This window comes from Oncorhynchus keta, chromosome 1 (assembly GCF_023373465.1).
Source record: "Oncorhynchus keta strain PuntledgeMale-10-30-2019 chromosome 1, Oket_V2, whole genome shotgun sequence".
Classification (NCBI taxonomy): Eukaryota; Metazoa; Chordata; class Actinopteri; order Salmoniformes; family Salmonidae; genus Oncorhynchus; species Oncorhynchus keta.
Genome location: NC_068421.1, coordinates 66,981,610 through 66,999,627, shown reverse-complemented (window position 1 = coordinate 66,999,627; position 18,018 = coordinate 66,981,610). Strand labels below are relative to the sequence as shown.

Sequence of the window (18,018 nt, the reverse complement as noted above, 5' to 3'; positions counted from 1 at the left end):
AACACTCTAAAGCTTCTAAAACCGTTCAAATTATGTCTGTATGTAAAGCAGAACTCTCAGGGCAGCCATTCTCCCAAACTCTCTCTTGTTATCAGAAAAGTTGGCCCAACTTTGACGTCATCGCCCCCACCCCTCCCAAGCAGCTACAGACCTGGGAACAGTTTCTATGTCTTCAGCATGATGTCTGCTTTCAATCGGGCTTGTCATTGTGAGAATCGCGACCTTCCGGTCACGCGAAAATACATGTACTTTCATGCGCGCGTCGGCTTCAGAGCTCTCTTCCAGGATTGACCAAACGATGTCGGTGTTTCTGTTCGTGCTAAGGATTGTTTTCCACGTTTATAACATGCTAAAGCTTGATTCTGAACTTAGTTTGACCAGTTTAGTCGACATATAATATGTAATTTTTAAGTTTTGGTGCGCATCCACTAGAATTTTGGCTGCATTTCAACCGGAATTTGTCGAGTTTGATAACCTAAAGACACAGACTTCAAAACTAAACGCTGTTTTTGGTAAGTATGACCTTCCAGGTCTTCTGATGGAAGAACATCAAAGGTAAGGGAATATATAATACATTTGGGTTTCTGTGGACTCCAAGATAGAGGAGACATAATGCTAATTTCTGAGCGCCGTCTCATATTATAGCCTAGTGAACGAATTCTGTAACGTTAAAAATAAATGTAAAACAGCGGTTGCATTAAGAAGAAGTGTATCTTTCTATATATATGTAGAACATGTATATTTAGTCAAAGTTTATGATGTGTATTGCTTTTTATCTGACGTTATCTGCCGGAGCTATCGTCATTTCTCCGGACATTTGAGTAGCATTTTTTGAACATTGCGTCATTGTAAACAGAGATTTATGGATATAAATAGCATATTATTGAAAAAAACATAAATGTACTGTGTAACATGTTCTATTACTGTCATCTGATGAAGATCTTCAAAAGGTCAGTGAATTATTTTTCTTTTAATCCTGCGTTTGTTGATTGCATATTTTGTTCAACTTGGCTATTCAAATTAGCTGTGTCTTTGGTGGTGGTTTGACATAAATATGTGCTATGTTTTCGCTGTAAAACATTTTAGAAATCTGACTTGCTGGGTAGATGAACAAGGTGTTTATCTTTCATTTGAGCTATTGGACTTGTTATTGTGTGGAGGTTAAATATTTCTAAGAATATTTTTGCGTTCCATGCGCCACCTTCCAGCTGAACGTGGGAGGGTTCGTTCCCAAATGGGAACCCTAACCCGTCAACATTAATAGTTCCAACAAGGTTAACTAATACAGGCAGTGTATGTCTCTACGCACCCCAATGTGTCCCTCCTTCCAGGCTGTGTGTGATTTAGTTTTCTTTGAAATGTTATGGGGGAAATGACTGATTTACAGTTCATGGGGGTTGCCTAATCACACATATTAAGTTTTGGAAAGATCTGACTTTTTTAACCCTTCGAAATAGCCCGTGACACCATTTATGGCACTTCCGGTTGGCACAGGAAGCTATAAGTAAACACATATCCTCCTTGGGGTAGTCAATTATAGAATTTTGAGTTTTAAGTCTTTATGTTAAGAACTGACTTATTTACGGAGGGTTTAGTGAGTGTGTGTTATTTCAGAAAATCACAGAAATCTCGCAGAGCTCCGAAGCACACTTTAAAAAGATTCGTATGAACACGCTGCAACTGGATCTGTGAGTGTTTTTTTTTTTTAACTATTTTTGAACATCACCAATTTGACATTGTACGATTTCTCTTAAATGACGAAAGATAAATGGCTGGTTCTTTCTTTATTGACACCGGAGGCTCCTTGACTTTGACGTGAAGCGGAAAAATTATTGCTCCATTTTCATTTTGGACCTTTAATCCCAGAAAAATGGCCATAACTCAAAAACCGTTGAGGCCTAGACGCCATCTTGTTCGGGGCCAACTGCCCATTATGCCAAACCTACGCTCACCAAGTTTCGTCTTCGAAGTCTTTTCCGTTTTGGAGATAAGGCCACGTCATGATTCGTGATGTTTTGTACATTTGCAATATGATTCCATTTGCCCTCTTGTGGGATTTATCGGGACAGCGGAAAACTGACCAAAATTTGATTATTTTATAAAACGGAAACCGAATGTCTGAGAGAGTTCGCGACTTCCCGGTAGATCCGGCCCTGCCGCACGGCCCGACGCCATCCGCGAATTTTACAAACGTTTTCGGACGTCTGGTAAGGGACCGTACATTTGCATTATGGCCTTTCTCACTAACCATATGGCGAATGTCAAAATGTTCCCTTAAGGTATGCTAATGACATGTATGTGACCAATAACATTTGATTTGATGAGACCTTTCAGCCTTTACACAAAGCAAGTAAAAGTCTAAACAAAGATGTCAAGCAATAGTGACATTGAGATTTAACCTATTATACTCAGTGGTGTACTGCTATTTTTTGAGATGCCCGAAAATGATGTCATGATTTCTCAATCAACGTTTGCACACTAGCCTGTTGAATAATATTATTTTATGTGCATAAAACGCATCATCCAAATGCAATGTCTGCCCATGCTTAAACATGGCCGTGCAGTCGATGGGTGAACATGGAGTACAGGAGGGACTGAGCATGCACCCCTGAGGAGCTCCAGTGGTGAGGATCAGTATGGCAGATGTGTTGCTACCTACCCTCACCATCTGGGGGCGGCCTGTCAGGATGTCCAGGATCCAGTTGCAGGGGAGGTGTTTAGTTCCATGAACCTTAGCTTAGTGATGAGCTTCGAGTGCACAATGGTTTTGAACGCTGAGCTGTTGTCAATGAATGGCATTCTCACAAAGCATGTTGCTATTACAGACTCAGTCAGGGACACGTTGAAAATGTCAGTGAAGACACCTGCCAGTTGGTCAGCATATGCCCGGAGCACACATCCTGGCAATCCGTCTGGCCCAGCGGCCTTGTGAATGTTGACCTGTTTAAAGGTCTTACTCACGTTGGCCACGGAGAGCGTGATCATGCATGTCTCAGTGTTACTTGCCTCGAAGTGAGCATAATTCCTCTGGTAGGCTCTTGTCACTGGGCAGCTCGTGGCTGTGCTCCCCATTTGTAGTCTGTAATAGTTTGCAGGCCCTGCCACATCCGACGAGCATCGGAGCCAGTGTAGTATGATTCAAACTTAGCCCTTTATTGATGCTTGCCTGTTTGATGGTTCGCCTGTGGGCATAGCAGGATTTCTTATAAGCTTCCGGGTTAGAGTCCCGCACCTTGAAAGCGGCAGCTCTAATCTTTAGGTTAGTGCGAATGTTGCCTGTAATCCATGGCTTCTAGTTGGGGTATGTACAGTCATTGTGCGGACGACGTCCTCGATGCACTTATTGATAAAGCCAGTGACGGATGTTGTGTACTCCTCAATGCCATCGGAAGACTCCTGGAACACATTCTAGTCTGTGCTAGCAAAACACTCCTGTAGTTTAGTGATTGCTTCATCTGTCCACTTTTTTATAGATTGAGTTACTGGTGCTTCCTGCTTAAATTTTTGCTTGTAAGCAGGAATCAGGAGGATATAATTATGGTCAGATTTGCCAAATGGAGTGTGAGGTCAAGCTTTGTACATGTCTCTGTGTGTGGAATAACGGTGATCTAGAGTTTTTCCCCCTCTGGTTGCATACTTAACATGCTAATAGAAATGAGGTGAAACTGATTTAAGTTTCCCTGCATTAACATCCCCAGTCACTAGGAGCGCCGCCTCTGGGTAAGCGGTTTCATGTTTGCTTATTTCCTTATACAGCTGACTCAGTGCGGTCTTAGTGCCAGTGTCCGTTTGTGGTGGTCGATAAACAGCCATGAAAAAAAATTATGAAAACTCTCTTGGCAAATAGTGTGGTGTACAGCTTATCATGAGATACTCTCCTTCAGGCGAGCAAAATCTAGAGACCTCCTTAGATTTAATGCATCAGCTGTTGTTTACAAATATACACAGACTGCACCCCCTCATCTTACCGGACGGAGTGTGCTGTTCTGTCTAGCCAGTGCAGGGTATATCCCACCAGCTGAATGTTTTCCATGTTGTCATTCAGCCACGATTCGGTTAAACATAAGATGTTTGAGTTTTTGATGTCCCGTTGGTAGGATATTCGTGATCATACATCGTCTAATTTATTGTCCAAATATTGTACGTTGGCAAGTAATATTGATGATAAGGGCATATTTCCCTCTTGACGTCGGCGGATCCTTATGAGGCACCCCACCCTGTCTCTATACCTGCATCTCTTTCTCTTGCCAATGACGGGGATTTCGGCCTTGTTGGGTGTCTGAAGTACATTCTGTGCGTCTTGCTTGTTAAAGAAAAAATCTTTGTCTAATCCGAGGTGAGTGATCGCTGTTCTGATATCCAGAAGCTCTTTTTTGCCGTAAGATACAGTGGCAGAAACATTATGAACAAAATAAGTTACAAATAACGTGAAAAAAAACACGTAATAGAACAATTGGTTAGTCGCCCGTAAAACAGCTGCCATTTCTTCCGGCGCCATCTTCTGTTATCATATAAAATATGATGTTCTGTATTTTGTTAATTTCAAGAAATGTATAAAGGACACACACATAAGGCATACTCCAGACCACCTTAAACATTTTAAGCCATCATTGGACTGCATTATATACAAAGATATGGCCATGTAAATTATGTCCAATTAGAACCAATGTAGCTGGTTGGAGGTCATTTTGGAAAGCTGGAATATTATATTTTAATGGGTTATTAAATCTGCAATGCCACTATAGCTAGTTATCGTTATGTAGTAGTTTACTCACTTTGTTTCAAGACTGAAAGGTCTCATCATAATGGGTTAGCTGTCTCTCTGCTGGACATAAGGCATTTCTATGGGATTTTACCTAAAGTGGCATGTACAGGTTTCTTGAAACATTTCTTAAAATTGACACAAAAAAAGAATGTCATATTAAATACCATTTCATACATTTTAGAGTGTTTACATGTAAACTATTGGAATTAGCCATGAAATCATTTACAAAAAACAGTAAGTTGGCACACGCTTTCACCACTTCCCTACAAACAATTTAAAGGATACATACGTACATTTACATGCCAACTTTGGTCCATTTTACTGTATTTTCCAGACCTCCTCTAACATGTTAAGCCATCACTGGGGTGTATGTACCAATTATTTATGAAGATATGGCCATGTGAATTACTTCCAGTCCCATAAAGCTCGTTGGCATATGTACAAAAGCCCTCAGAGTGGAGCAGCATACTACTGAGATTAACTTGATCAACCAAGTTGATTTCACCTGTTGACTCTCTCTCAATCCCACATCCTTGTCACTAATTATCAGGACTGCCCTGATAGGCTCATTCACACCTTTAGTTTGTATTTAAATCCTGTCAAGCCCTTCCTCAGTCTCTTTCCAGTTGTGTGCATTTAAGTTAAGAGCACGTTTGTTTCCTATTTTCCATGCATATTTTTGAGTCACAACATTAAGATGTCATGTCGTTTCCTAATTTAAATTATTTGAGATAGATTGTTTTAATAGATTCATCCTTATCCCATGTACCTGTTATGTTATGCAACCTGCTTATTATGTCTCTACTTTGTTGAAGAACCACACACAAATCCAACTTTACCATGTCCAACCACAAGTCCTCAATAAATATGTGAACTTTGACATCGTCTCTGTTATCTTCTTACTCTCTGACTGGAGCAAAAGTACCCCTGGTGACATTTATCCAACCAGTTAGCTAGTTTGGGTTTCTTAACCTATTTTTCAGTGGCCATATTGGAAATGACCGACAAGGGGTAATGGACAATCTGCGATGACACTATAGCCAGAAATAATTAATCATAAAGTGCCCCCAAAAATTACGTAGCCGCTGGACTATGCTTAAAATGACCTCAATATGAACCTTATTAAGGTCTTAAGAGTACTTTATGGTCAGAATTGTCTATATTCTCTATGGATTTTCTTTGGTGGGTAGATAACATTACAAACTCTTTTTTTATTGTTTGGAATGATTTTACCCAATTTTCTTCTAACAGGAAATTTGGATGACCTGGTTGACTGGGAGGCTTCCTAGGCTGCCTCCAATCTTTAAAATGTTCCTTAAGGTACCTAGTATTAGTGTACCAAGTTTGATGCTTGTATCATAAACTGGAACAATTATTTCATCTATCTGCTGGACAATATCAGCACATTGGCTAAATTTCACACATTACGCCCCTGCTCCACACCTCGTCTCACATTGGTTTGGTATGTTCTACATTTCATTTAGAATAACTCACTTAAAGTGTATGAATCATACATTAAAATCTCATTATGTGCTGTTGAAACAGCTGCCACATCTATAGCTCCTAAACGTTAACATAACCTAGGTTACTGTTCTGTCTTTCACACTTTGAGACAAGAGATGACCCAGGTGTATGTCTCTCTCTGGGATCGCAGCTGGACCCTACTCCCTCTTCTGGCCAAAGAAACTCACTACAAGACCCTAAAACAAAACAGACACACACACACACTAAACTACCCAGCTAGTGTTTACTGAGCCAAGGGATGGTTGAGGTTGTGTTTTCTATTAAGTCCAATCAGGCGAAAATGTGCTGAATCGCAGTAAAAAACATTTTCTTTTAAGTGTATTCTCTCCTGTGAATTACTGTGACAGCAACTGACTTGTGGTCGAGTGTTCTTAAGTTGTCTCTATGGTGCCTCTCAGGAAGGACGTCCCTGTACTGTATTATTTTAAGCAGAGTAAACCTAAACAGACCATCACAATTCCAGGACCGTTCACCATAATGAAGGAGCCAGACCACAGCTTTTTAAATGTTTTGACATTTAAGCCGCGACACACTTCCTTGGCGTGAGGTGAGGATGAACATTGGAGTATAGAAGTGCTGGCTAATTTGCTTTGAAAACAGAGCCCAGTTTGGGGAGGTGCAAGAACCCTTCTAATGGGAGCCCCGCAGATGCCAGCTATTACACTCCAGGACCTCCCGCGAAGCAAACGAGACAGAGGCTCATTCTCCCTCCACAGCTCAGCGGCCCCAGCTGCCACCGCCATAGATGCTCTACTTAAAGTGACACACACACCAAAGCTAATGGGCCCCGCAGGCTTACACATTCATGAAGGGCATTGTTGCACAAACATACTTACATATGCTCTACAGTATAAATTACAACACCACACAGACATAGATACATACTGTACATAAATAATACAGTAAATGGCAACTAGCCTACATAAAGGGTACCATAAGCACTACATTGGAAACCAATGGGAGGTTCACACACTGGGAACTCATGGAGAGTCTGGCTTAAGCCTTTCCCCGTCAGCAGGGCACATGGTACAGTGTGTGTGTGTGTGTGTGTGTGTGTGTGTGTGTGTGTGTGTGTGTGTGTGTGTGTGTGTGTGTGTGTGTGTGTGTGTGTGTGTGTGTGTGTGTGTGTGTGTGTGTGTGTGTGTGTGTGTGATTCCCTCCTGCTTTCTGGCTGGCCTGGGACCTCAGCCGGGGAAACTGCTCAGCCAACCTTTCAGGACTCAGTCCCTGGGATCCGGCCCAGAGACACATGCTCATACAAGGTCAACACTCACTGCCTCTGTGCCGCGCGCTCTCACCCTCACCCCGCCCTGACTGGACCTTATGTGTCGGGCTCCCTCTCTGCCTTCCATCATACATTCCAAATGAAGACCATGAGCATGGTTGCTGTTAGGTTTGACATTATCAAACAGCATATCATTTAGAATAAATTAGTGGTTCAAGTTGTGGTACAGTAGTAGTGCAGTAGTAGAGGTATTAGTTTTACTAGTGCCAGTGCTAGGAGAGGTAGCTAGTACTTTTGTGTATACATTTTCTGTGCGATTTTGTCTCAGATTTGTGCCACATCTCCAAGGACATAAACCACTTTAGAGGAGGTGGTGAAATATTTTATATCTAAGCTATCACAGAGGGCAGGTGGAACTGATTGAAAAGAAATTATGAAACACCATCTGCAGTGCTTCAGTCACAACATTTCCCAATAGATTGAATACAGGGTATCAGATCTGGACCAAAATAAATCACTTTCATCTCCCGGCCAGGACTCAAAGATAATTAAATAATGCTTTTAAATTAACCTCGGTTCCCCCCGTTTGAGTCACGATGTTGTGTTGTTGTGGTGGAGGTGGTGGCCAGTAAACTCCAAGTCTGAGCAGGCCTAACCATGTCTCATGATGAGATACCCTGCAGGCTCACACAATTAGACCCACACCTCTTTCTGAAGGAGCAGGGATGGTAATTGTTGGAGCCATTTGACAGCCATCCTAATGAGATAACGAGAGACGGCGAGCAAATTAAAGCGCCACCCGTGATAGGAAGGGACAGACAAGGGAATGAACAGAGAGCAAGCTGCTGGGCATGTTTACCTCTGGGCGAGGAAGAGAGAGGCACGGGCTGCAAGACCCAGAACATGTGGAGATGATGTTTAGAGTTAGGTCCAGGATTGTGGTTTCGTGGCCAAGAACCCCCTTTGTTCCGCGACAGTTCATGTCAAGCCTAACGTCAGATTATTCTATTGCATATTACATTTACTCACAGTGTATATTCGAATGTGGACTGATATACTACTGTGCTATGACCACTCACAATTAAAGAGTCATCCCAAATAACATGCTTATGACCCAAATGTGTTCTGGGCCAATGGCTGCCGCCGCCACATTTCAGCTCCACTGACAACATTGAGAGTTTAAGAGATCAGACTTTAGTTGACCAGGTGCTTGGAGCTATCTTCTCTAAATAAGACTGTTAAATAAAAGACTGGGCCAGGGGGCAGTCATTTTTGAAACGCGTCTACTACAGATGGAGCAGAGATGTTTTTTTCCTCCCATTTCATTTTGTCCTAAAACTCTTAGTGATGTAAAGGGGTGACATGGTGAAATGGTCCTGAAGTGAACTAGAACTCGCTGTACATTCACACTAAAACACAGATGGTGCTCTATGACCAAGGGACAACGACTGCCCTCTCTCATTGAAGCCACCGAAGTTCAAGGCCGACTGCTTTTGCAGAAAACAAAATAGAAATCAAAACTGGATGGTGTTCAGAGATAGATGGGTTGAGTGGAGCTGAAGGAAGGGACTAAAAACAAACAACAAAAAACTATTGTAAAACATAAAATGTATATAGTATGAATAAGCTGGTAGTAGAAGCATAAGTGTTGTTGTCCATTAGTTTACTCCAATTAGGGGAGGGATGGTCTGTTTAGGGGAAATAATAAAGAAAATATATATTTAATATATACATATATTTTATGTATTTACAAAAAATATATATATGGGGATTGGAAATTAGCAGACAATATCATTGACGGCAGCCACAATCTATCTGCAATATTAAGGCTAATCTAACACCTAAAAAAATATAAAGAAAACAGGATGCCCCATTATAGTGAATGGAAATATTGCAATCTTCATGTAAGTACAAAAAACATTTAGAAGAAAATCATGGTACCAATAATACTCAATGTATGTCCTTGAATTTTTAACATTTTAAATCACACACAGAAGAAGTGATAAGGATAGGATAATTTAGTTGCTAGTAGATTCCTGCAGTATACCGGTTGGCCTTCAATTTGAGTTACGCATGAAAGGGTGCAGCACTGAGCTAGCCTGCAATGTGACTTCCAGGAGTAGCTCAAACTGTACATGTTACAATATTTTCTCCATGAGACGCCATCTTAACCGATTTAATTCGTCTTCCATGCAATATTGAGTCTTGAATGGTGTCACGTGACTGATGGTTTTGTCCATTCATATATAAAATTGTCTCTGACCAACAGCTATAGCAAAAGCTGGTCAGGTCTTTAGGTTTTAGTTTGTGTATTATCATTTCACCATTGAAATATTATTCATTTAAAAGTGCAGTTCACATTTGAATGAATCCAGTTCAAAGTCCAAGACATTTGTATCATGAAGACCTGAAAAGCATGACAGTCAACAGAAACATGCTGCCAATAATAGTTATCCTAAGAATGTCCTTTACCCTGCACTAACCAACGAGGGCATTGGACAGAGATTAGACAGAGAATGAAGAAATATGTCAAATATGTAAGAAAGAAATGTCTGTGCGCATATTACTCCATTCACCCAGAGATGAGACATACAATTATGACAATGTGAAAAAAGTATGATATATCCCCTTTGCCATGAGTAGAGGCGCTGGCCTTCCTAATACCGAGACAGTCAGTCAGCCATTTTCTCACATCTTTCCCCTGTTCTGCTAACGTCCACTCATACAGCACAGGCCAAAACCACCGCAATCCATATTTGATGGCTCGGCCAGGGCAGCAAATTCCTTGTTTCAAATTTCATCCTCGAACAGAAGCGAGATGGTGTATTACTTAATCATAAAAATGTATATTCCGATAATTCAAAGAGGTTTCCAAAGCCTGATCCCACTTTTCCCTGGTGAGGAATAATGATGCTATTCGATCCCAGTCTCCCCCCTGGAGCCGAGGATTCTGTCAATAACACCAACCGGCCCTCACATTTATGGACACCAGCGAGAACTTAATATCATTAGCATATCTGTAGGGTTGCGGCTGATGCATTGTGTCCAATATTGCTGATTAGAGTCCCTGTCAGTCCAGCTCTGATCAAAGCACTCATAATGATTTATTATGGCCACCATATTCTTCATGGAGATGGATGCAGCACTCCTGGTATTTTAATTCATCCTCATTCTCCTCTGAGGCTGACCCACATATTAATAACCAGCAGTGAGAAACAGAGGAAGGAGGGAAGTGGAAAATAAAGAGAGAGAAGAGATGAAGCATGGTTAAGAGAAGATAAATAATATTTTATAACTGCTCCACATCAACTGACAAAGGGGGTGGTGTGCTAAAAATGAAACAATCATTTTTTCCTTATTCCTATTCATGCATATATGTGCATTTTTCATTCCTATTTCGATCTCCCAGGTGCACTTTTTGCCCTCTTTGCTCAGATGATAAAACAAACAGTATATCAGTACTGTTGTTTTTTCAATAACTGCTTTATTTTCTACCCCGAACAGAGATTGGATCTCATTGTTCATCATCGGGTGTTTTCACTGGTATTACAATCTGCAGTGACGACAGGCAGGTAAACAGTTCAGTGCTCCAATACAATAAAAGAGGTCTCCAGCCAACCACAGTCAAACTTCACTAATGTAAAAATGAACGACAATTTAAAGGGAAGATACATCAGGTACTTAAAAAAAATGTACTTACGCACCAAGGTGTTTTGGGACTAAATTAAAAACATTGGTTGACATCTGAAGTCGCAAGTATCACACATATGTACAGTGCCTTCACGAAGTATTCACCCCCCCTTGACTTATTCTACATTTTGTTGTGTTACAAAGTGGGATTAAAATTGATTTAATTGTCATTTTTTGTCAATGATCTACACAAAATCATATGTAATGTCAAAGTAAGTGAATAAACACTAATATCTTGATTAGATTATTCAACTCCCTGAATCAATACATGTTAGAATCACCTTTGGTAGTGATTACAGCTGTCAGTGTTTCTGGGTAAGTCTTTAATACCTTGCCATACCTGGATTGTGAAACATTTACCCATAATTATTTTCCAAATTCTTCAAGTTCTGTCAAATTGGTTGTTGACCATTTTCAGGTCTTGCCATAGATTTTCAAGTAGATTTAAGTTAAAGCTGTCCACTCAGGAACATTCATTGTCTTCTTGGTAAGCATCTCCAGTGTAGATTTGGCCTTGTATTTTTGGTTATAGTCCTGCTGAAAGGTCAATTAATCTCCCAATGTCTGGTGGAAAGCAAACAACCAGGTTTTCCCCTAGGATTTTGCCTGTGCTTGAAAAACTCCCCAGTCCTTAACGATTACAAGCATACACTTAACATGATGCAGCCACCACTATGCTTGAAAATATGGAGAGTGGCACTCAGTAATGAGTTTTGCCCCAAACATAATACTTTGTATTCACGACAAAAAGTGTCACAATTTGTCACAATTTTTGTAGTATTACAATAGCTCCTTTTTACAAACAGGATGCATGTTATGGAATATTTTTAGTCTGTAACGGCTTCTTTCTTTTCACTCTGTCAGTTAGGTTAGTATTGTGGAGTAACTGCAATGTTGTTGATCCATCCTCAGTTTTCTCCTATCACAGCCATTAAACTCTGTAACTGTTTTAAAGTCACCATTGCTCTCATGGTGAAATATCTGAGCGGTTTCCTTCCTCTTCGGCAACTGAGTTAGGAAGGACACCTGTATCTTTGTAGTGACTGGGTGTATTGATACACCATCCAAAGTGTAATTAATAACTTTAGCAGACTCAAACGGATATTTAATGTCTCCTTTTTTTATTTTCACCCATCTTCCAATAGGTGCCCTTCTTTGTGAGACATGGAAAACCTCCCAGGTCTTTGTGGTTGAACCTGTGTTTGAAATTCACTGCTCGACTGAGGGACCTTACAGATAATTGTATGTGTTAAGAACTAAACTCAGCAAAAAAAGAAATGTCCTCTCCCTGTCAACTGCATTATTTTCAGCAAACTCAACATGTGTAAATATTTGTATGAACATAAAAATATTCAACAACTGAGACATGAACTGAACAAATTCCACAGACATGTGACTTATATAAATGGAATAATGTGTCCCCGAACAAAGGGGGGGGTCAACAACAAAAGTAACAGTCAGTATCTGGTGTGGCTACCAGCTGCATTAAGTACTGCAATGCATCTCCTCCTCATGGACTACACCAGATTTGCCAGTTATTGCTGTGAGATGTTACCCCACACTTTCACCAATGCACCTGCAAGCTCCCAGACATTTCTGGGGGGAATGGCCCTCACACTCCGATCCAACAGGTCCCAGACATGCTCAATGGGATTGAGATCCGGGCTCTTCTCTTCATTTTTTATTAATTTGTTTAAAAAATGTAAAACATAATTCCACTTTTACATTACAGGGTATTATTGTGTGTTGGCCAGTGACAAATAAATCTAAATTCAATCAATGTTAAATTCAGGCTGTAACACAATACAGTGTGGAAAATGTCAAGGGGTGTGAATAGTTTCTGAAGACACTAACTGTTTTTGATACTCTATTATAAACTTGGTGGTTCAAGCCCTAAATGATGGTTGGCTGAAGGCTGTGGTATTTCAGACCGTATTCCATAGGTATGACAAAACATTTATTTTTACTGTTCTAATTACATTGGTAACAAGTTTATAATAGCAATAAGGCACCTAGGGGGTTTGTGATATTTGGCCAATATACCACGGCTAAGGGCTGTGTCTCCTTGCACTCCTCGTTGCGTCATGCGTAAGAACAGCCCTTAGTCAAATACCACACCCCCTCGAGCCTTATTGACTAAGTATAAAACATCTTGAATCATGTTGGCCTAATTCTGCATTTCTAACTCAGAACCCCCTTGCTGGCCTGTAACCATGTCATGCAATTGAAATTACCAGTAAAAATTCTGTAGGTTATCCAAAACAGACTGGACATTCAGTCATCTCATTATCTCAGACTATGAGATAACTAAAGCAATAGTTGTTGCCAAGTTCACAAACTGTTACTCTTTTACACGCAAATTCCACAAAATGTGAGACACGTGCTTTCATGGACACAGATTAACGAGCTATTTCACAGCTAGTTTCTTAGCCCATTTTAACATTCTGGAGATAAAACAAAATCATCAAAAAGATGATGTCCAATATTCTTTGACAGTAGGGGTTCTCAATTTATGAGTCACTTCTCTGGACCGCCTCCCAGGTTGAGTAATTGATATGCCATTCAAAGAAGGGATCTTAATGTCAGCACCGAGGCAGGGATGAACCTCATTAAGAGGTAGGAGGAATTGGCATAGGAGGAAGCGGAATTCTAAGAAAAAACAAAGGACAGTCCTTTATTGTCCCCCCACAGTTCAAAAGATGAAAAGTAGCAATAAAGTCCTATGTCACAAAGATAACGTACAAAACTGGTTCAAAATACCAGCAGCGGTTAATTCAAGATATAGGGAGCTGGTTGGTTGGTTAGCCCTTGTGTTTATGTCTATGAAGGGCAGCTGATTTTCTTTATCATTCTGATATGGATACCATCAAATAGCATATTATCATACTGATATGGATACCATCAAATAGTATATTATCATATTGATATGGATACCATCAAATAGTATATTATCATATTGATATGGATACCATCAAATAGCATATTATCATACTGATATGGATACCATGAAAGCTATCCATTGTTTTGTGAGGGATGCCTACTAAGCTACTCTGTGAATGAGGATTGTCTAATTGCTTTGTCAGAGTGATACTATCACTGATACGTCCTGTGTAGCTCAGTTTGTAGAGCAAGGCGGCCATGTTTGTGGGTTCGATTTCCACGGGGGACCAGTACGAAAAAAGTATTAAAATGTATGCACTCACTAATGACTCAAATGTAAATGTAAAATAATAGGGTTAGGGTATTCCTACACCAGAGCAGTAACTCTGATCCACTCCAATCAGCTATGGTAGAAGGCTGCAGTTGTAAATGTCATCCCCATCATATCTGAGACCCCAATCCCCACAGCGATTGTCTCTCTGCCTTTAAAAACAGCACTTGTCTCTTGCTCATCCATATTGATTGGCTTCTTCTTTAAATCCATCGCGGTCGGAGTCAGATGTGTTTTACCAATTTTGCGTTAAGACAACTTATTACCCCAATTAACGTTGCTGTGGCTCACAGCTCACACCTGTTCTGATCAGGGATAACCACTTGGCTAAGTGTGCTGTTATCCCCTGGTCCTAGAGAGACACTGAACCACAACCTCTCAGCATTATTAGCTTTTGAGTGAAAATCTTAATGGGCATATCCAGAGTTAATGTAGGGTTACCCCGAGCCATGTGTTCTACGAAATTGGAGAAGGTGCACGTCAGCCTTCATCTTGTTGTTAATCTATTTGGAGAAACTCTGCATTACCTTAGACCACTGGCATCCTTTAGCTTAAATGAACCGCGGTGTGAAGGCACTGCTGCTGGGATACATGGCAACAAATTATTGAAACTTCAGCTCATTGTAAGAAACTCTCTTTGTGATTTCATTTCAGCAAAGCCATGGTCCCTCCATCCTCCCCTCCTCCCCCACGCCAGCCCCTTATCTTCAATATGTTTGGGGACAGCTTGTCTGGTAGCATTTAGCATGCTGATTTTGCATGGTGATATCAAGGAAACCTTTTATTGTGACCCACCATCCAGCTTCCTGGACTTCATTTCCATGGAATATGATTAAGGCTTCTGTCACTCAGAGCCACAAAAGATGCCAGAGAGCCAATTTAGCCGTACGGGGCCCGGCTCCTTGTTTCTCTGCAGACAAAAGCATTTGTCTCTTTGATAAGGGCCTCTGTGCTAAACAGGTCTGAAATGAATTCTTAATTTCTTGTCAGTGTGTTTTTTTCTAGGTTTGAGTGAAATGTCACATGGCGTGGTGGAGTACACAGGCACACACCACCACCCTCCGCCGCCTAATTGGACACTGTCCCTGACGAGTTGACCAATAAAACCCGGTTGATTTCCCTTTTGCTGGACTTTTAATGATACGCGGAAGCAACTAGACAAATGTCATCACAAAGGGATTCAGCAGATGAAAATGCCAATATCAAGACAATGGGTGGTTCTAAACAGCTACAGTAAAAGCTACAGTGTGGTGTCTCCTCTTTGAATTAATTTCCCTGGCCATGACATTGAGGAATCTCATTAATTTATATCATTAAGGATCTCTAAAAGGGGACTCACGATAAAATGTTGACAGAAATAAATAAAAGCACCTAATGAATGAAGTAATGAACTATGTTTCCAAGGTCAACAACACTCCAGTCAGCGTATCCAGGCTTTTGCTAGATTCTGTGTGAGTACTAGAAGACTTGTACTGGTGCCATAGTAGCCAATCTACTTCTCCCCCATCATGGACTACAGGAAGAGTCACTCTCCTCTCCTCTCCCCTGTTGGGTTGGCAGTGCTGAGCAGAGCACGCCTTTCCTGAATGGACATGTAGAACTGATTAATGCTGGGCCAGTGTAAACCCAGATTACAGCTCCAGCTTAGGGTGCCTGTTATACAGCCTAACCCAATTAAAGCATCCTATTACATCCAGCATCCAGAGAAATTCACATGCCTCTCCTCTCCACCACGGAGTCTCACCGCATCACCATAAACATGAAAAAGGATACTTCAAAGTGGTAATACATTCAAGGATGACAGTCCATTCCATATGTTATCCCTTGAAATGTATACTCTATGCTCAGGATGGGTGTTTGATTTGATATCAAGGGGTGGAAAATATTTATAGTGTGATTATCTGACACAAGGATAAGCTGTGCAGTAAAGGAGGATACATCATGGAATAATATACAGTTATGAGTGAGAGAGTGTGGTCTGTAGTCAACCACAATCAATTAAGCATGTACAAGTGTGGCCTCGCAGTGAACCTCAGAATGCATTGTGCTACAGTATATGAGTGTTCTAGTTTCTCAAGTGTCTGACTTTCAGCGGTAATGAAAATGAGTTTAAAATAGCTGCCCTACTTTTCGTTAAATAACTTGAACCTTTTAAATAACTTGGATCTTCAACTGCTATATTTCTGCTAAATGTGCTATATGAATGGATGTCTTTGACTATGGTAGGGTAAAGTTAGGCTAAATGTTGTTTGGTAAAAAAAAATGGTGATATGTTGACTTATGACCCCTAAATGACCCCCCCAGCCTCATCCCTATCACCAACGGATGTATTTGGGATATTTGAATTCATCAATGCATCTGGTCCTAGTAATTAGCCCATTTAATAATGTTCTTTGAAAATGAGCAAACAGAGGCAAATCTAACATCAATCCAACCCAGAATGACAAGTCAAACATAATGACATTGATAATGTAGTGCTTATCACTGTGATCATTAAGCATCAACAATGTTTGAGAGATTTCCTCTTAGAGAGCTTTTTGCTGTCCATATTCTCAAGAGCTCAACAAGTCTCTCTATCCTGCAGGCAAGCCGATAAATAACACCACCACTACTGCTCAGAGTCTCATTTAGTCAAACCTAGTATGTAAACACCAAATGAATAATTCTCTTTGAGCCTCCTCCACACCCCATAGGAGTCTCCAAGCTTTTGAAGAAAGAGACAATTTGGACTATTCCATAAACTCCAGTCATGTTTAGCTTCACGTTAAAATGGGTTCTCAACTCATTACCTGGCACCAAGACAGAGATTGAAGTGAAAGTCTGAGTACACACTGGCACTCAGGGGGATGAATATTTGCTCTTAACATGTGCTCTAGGTCAATTTAGACCCAGTGGTACATTACTGTATGTGTCTCTGTACTAAACTACCTATTTTATCCTCAAATGAATCCTAAGGTTTGTAGTAGGCCAATTTCGGGCTGCAGTGTAGCTGATTTGGCAATAGCATTAATGATCATGGCCAGAACCCACCAAAAGGAGAACAAACGCTGCTCACAAACACAACCATAATACCGCACAGTGAATGTGCACAGCAGCAGGAAGAGGAAGGCCAAAAGCAGACATTAGACAAATATTAGCCAGCATTGACACTTCCCCCACCACCACCACCACAACCACCTCCCGACGCCAATGCCGCATGCAGCGATGAAGCCATTCTGTTATATAAGCCGGGCAAACTCAAAGCAAATGAGCTGAGACAATTGCATAAGGGCTTTCTGCTGTGTACCAGAGATCCTGCAGCAAAAATCTGCTGGAATTCTGGCTGCTGCCCCTGTTTTAAACTAACCCATGGATAGAGAGACAGAGCCCCTAAGCATGTGAGGGGCAATGAGCCAGTTTGTCACAAAGAGAAAGTGTTGCGCAGTGCCCAGTGCTGTGATTTAAATTAATCTGCTGCTGACACACAGACGTGCGCACACACACACACACACACACACACACACACACACACACACACACACACACACACACACACACACACACACACACACACACACACACACACACACACACACACACACACACACACACACACAACATGAG

At 41.0% G+C, this 18,018-nt stretch overlaps 1 protein-coding gene and 1 long non-coding RNA gene across 4 annotated transcripts in view; both read right to left on the bottom strand.

The window, feature by feature from the left end:
* The window catches only part of LOC118391451 (uncharacterized), a 63,499-nt gene extending 58,244 nt beyond the window's left edge, over positions 1-5,255 (bottom strand). For both annotated transcript variants that reach the window (XR_004827142.2, XR_004827143.2), the window contains exon 1: positions 5,059-5,255. This is a non-coding gene — a long non-coding RNA (uncharacterized LOC118391451). The remainder of the gene's footprint in view (positions 1-5,058) is intronic.
* LOC118391440 (neuroligin-1-like) overlaps positions 1-18,018 on the bottom strand; it is a 275,657-nt gene that overhangs the window by 133,209 nt on the left and 124,430 nt on the right. The window lies entirely within an intron of this gene.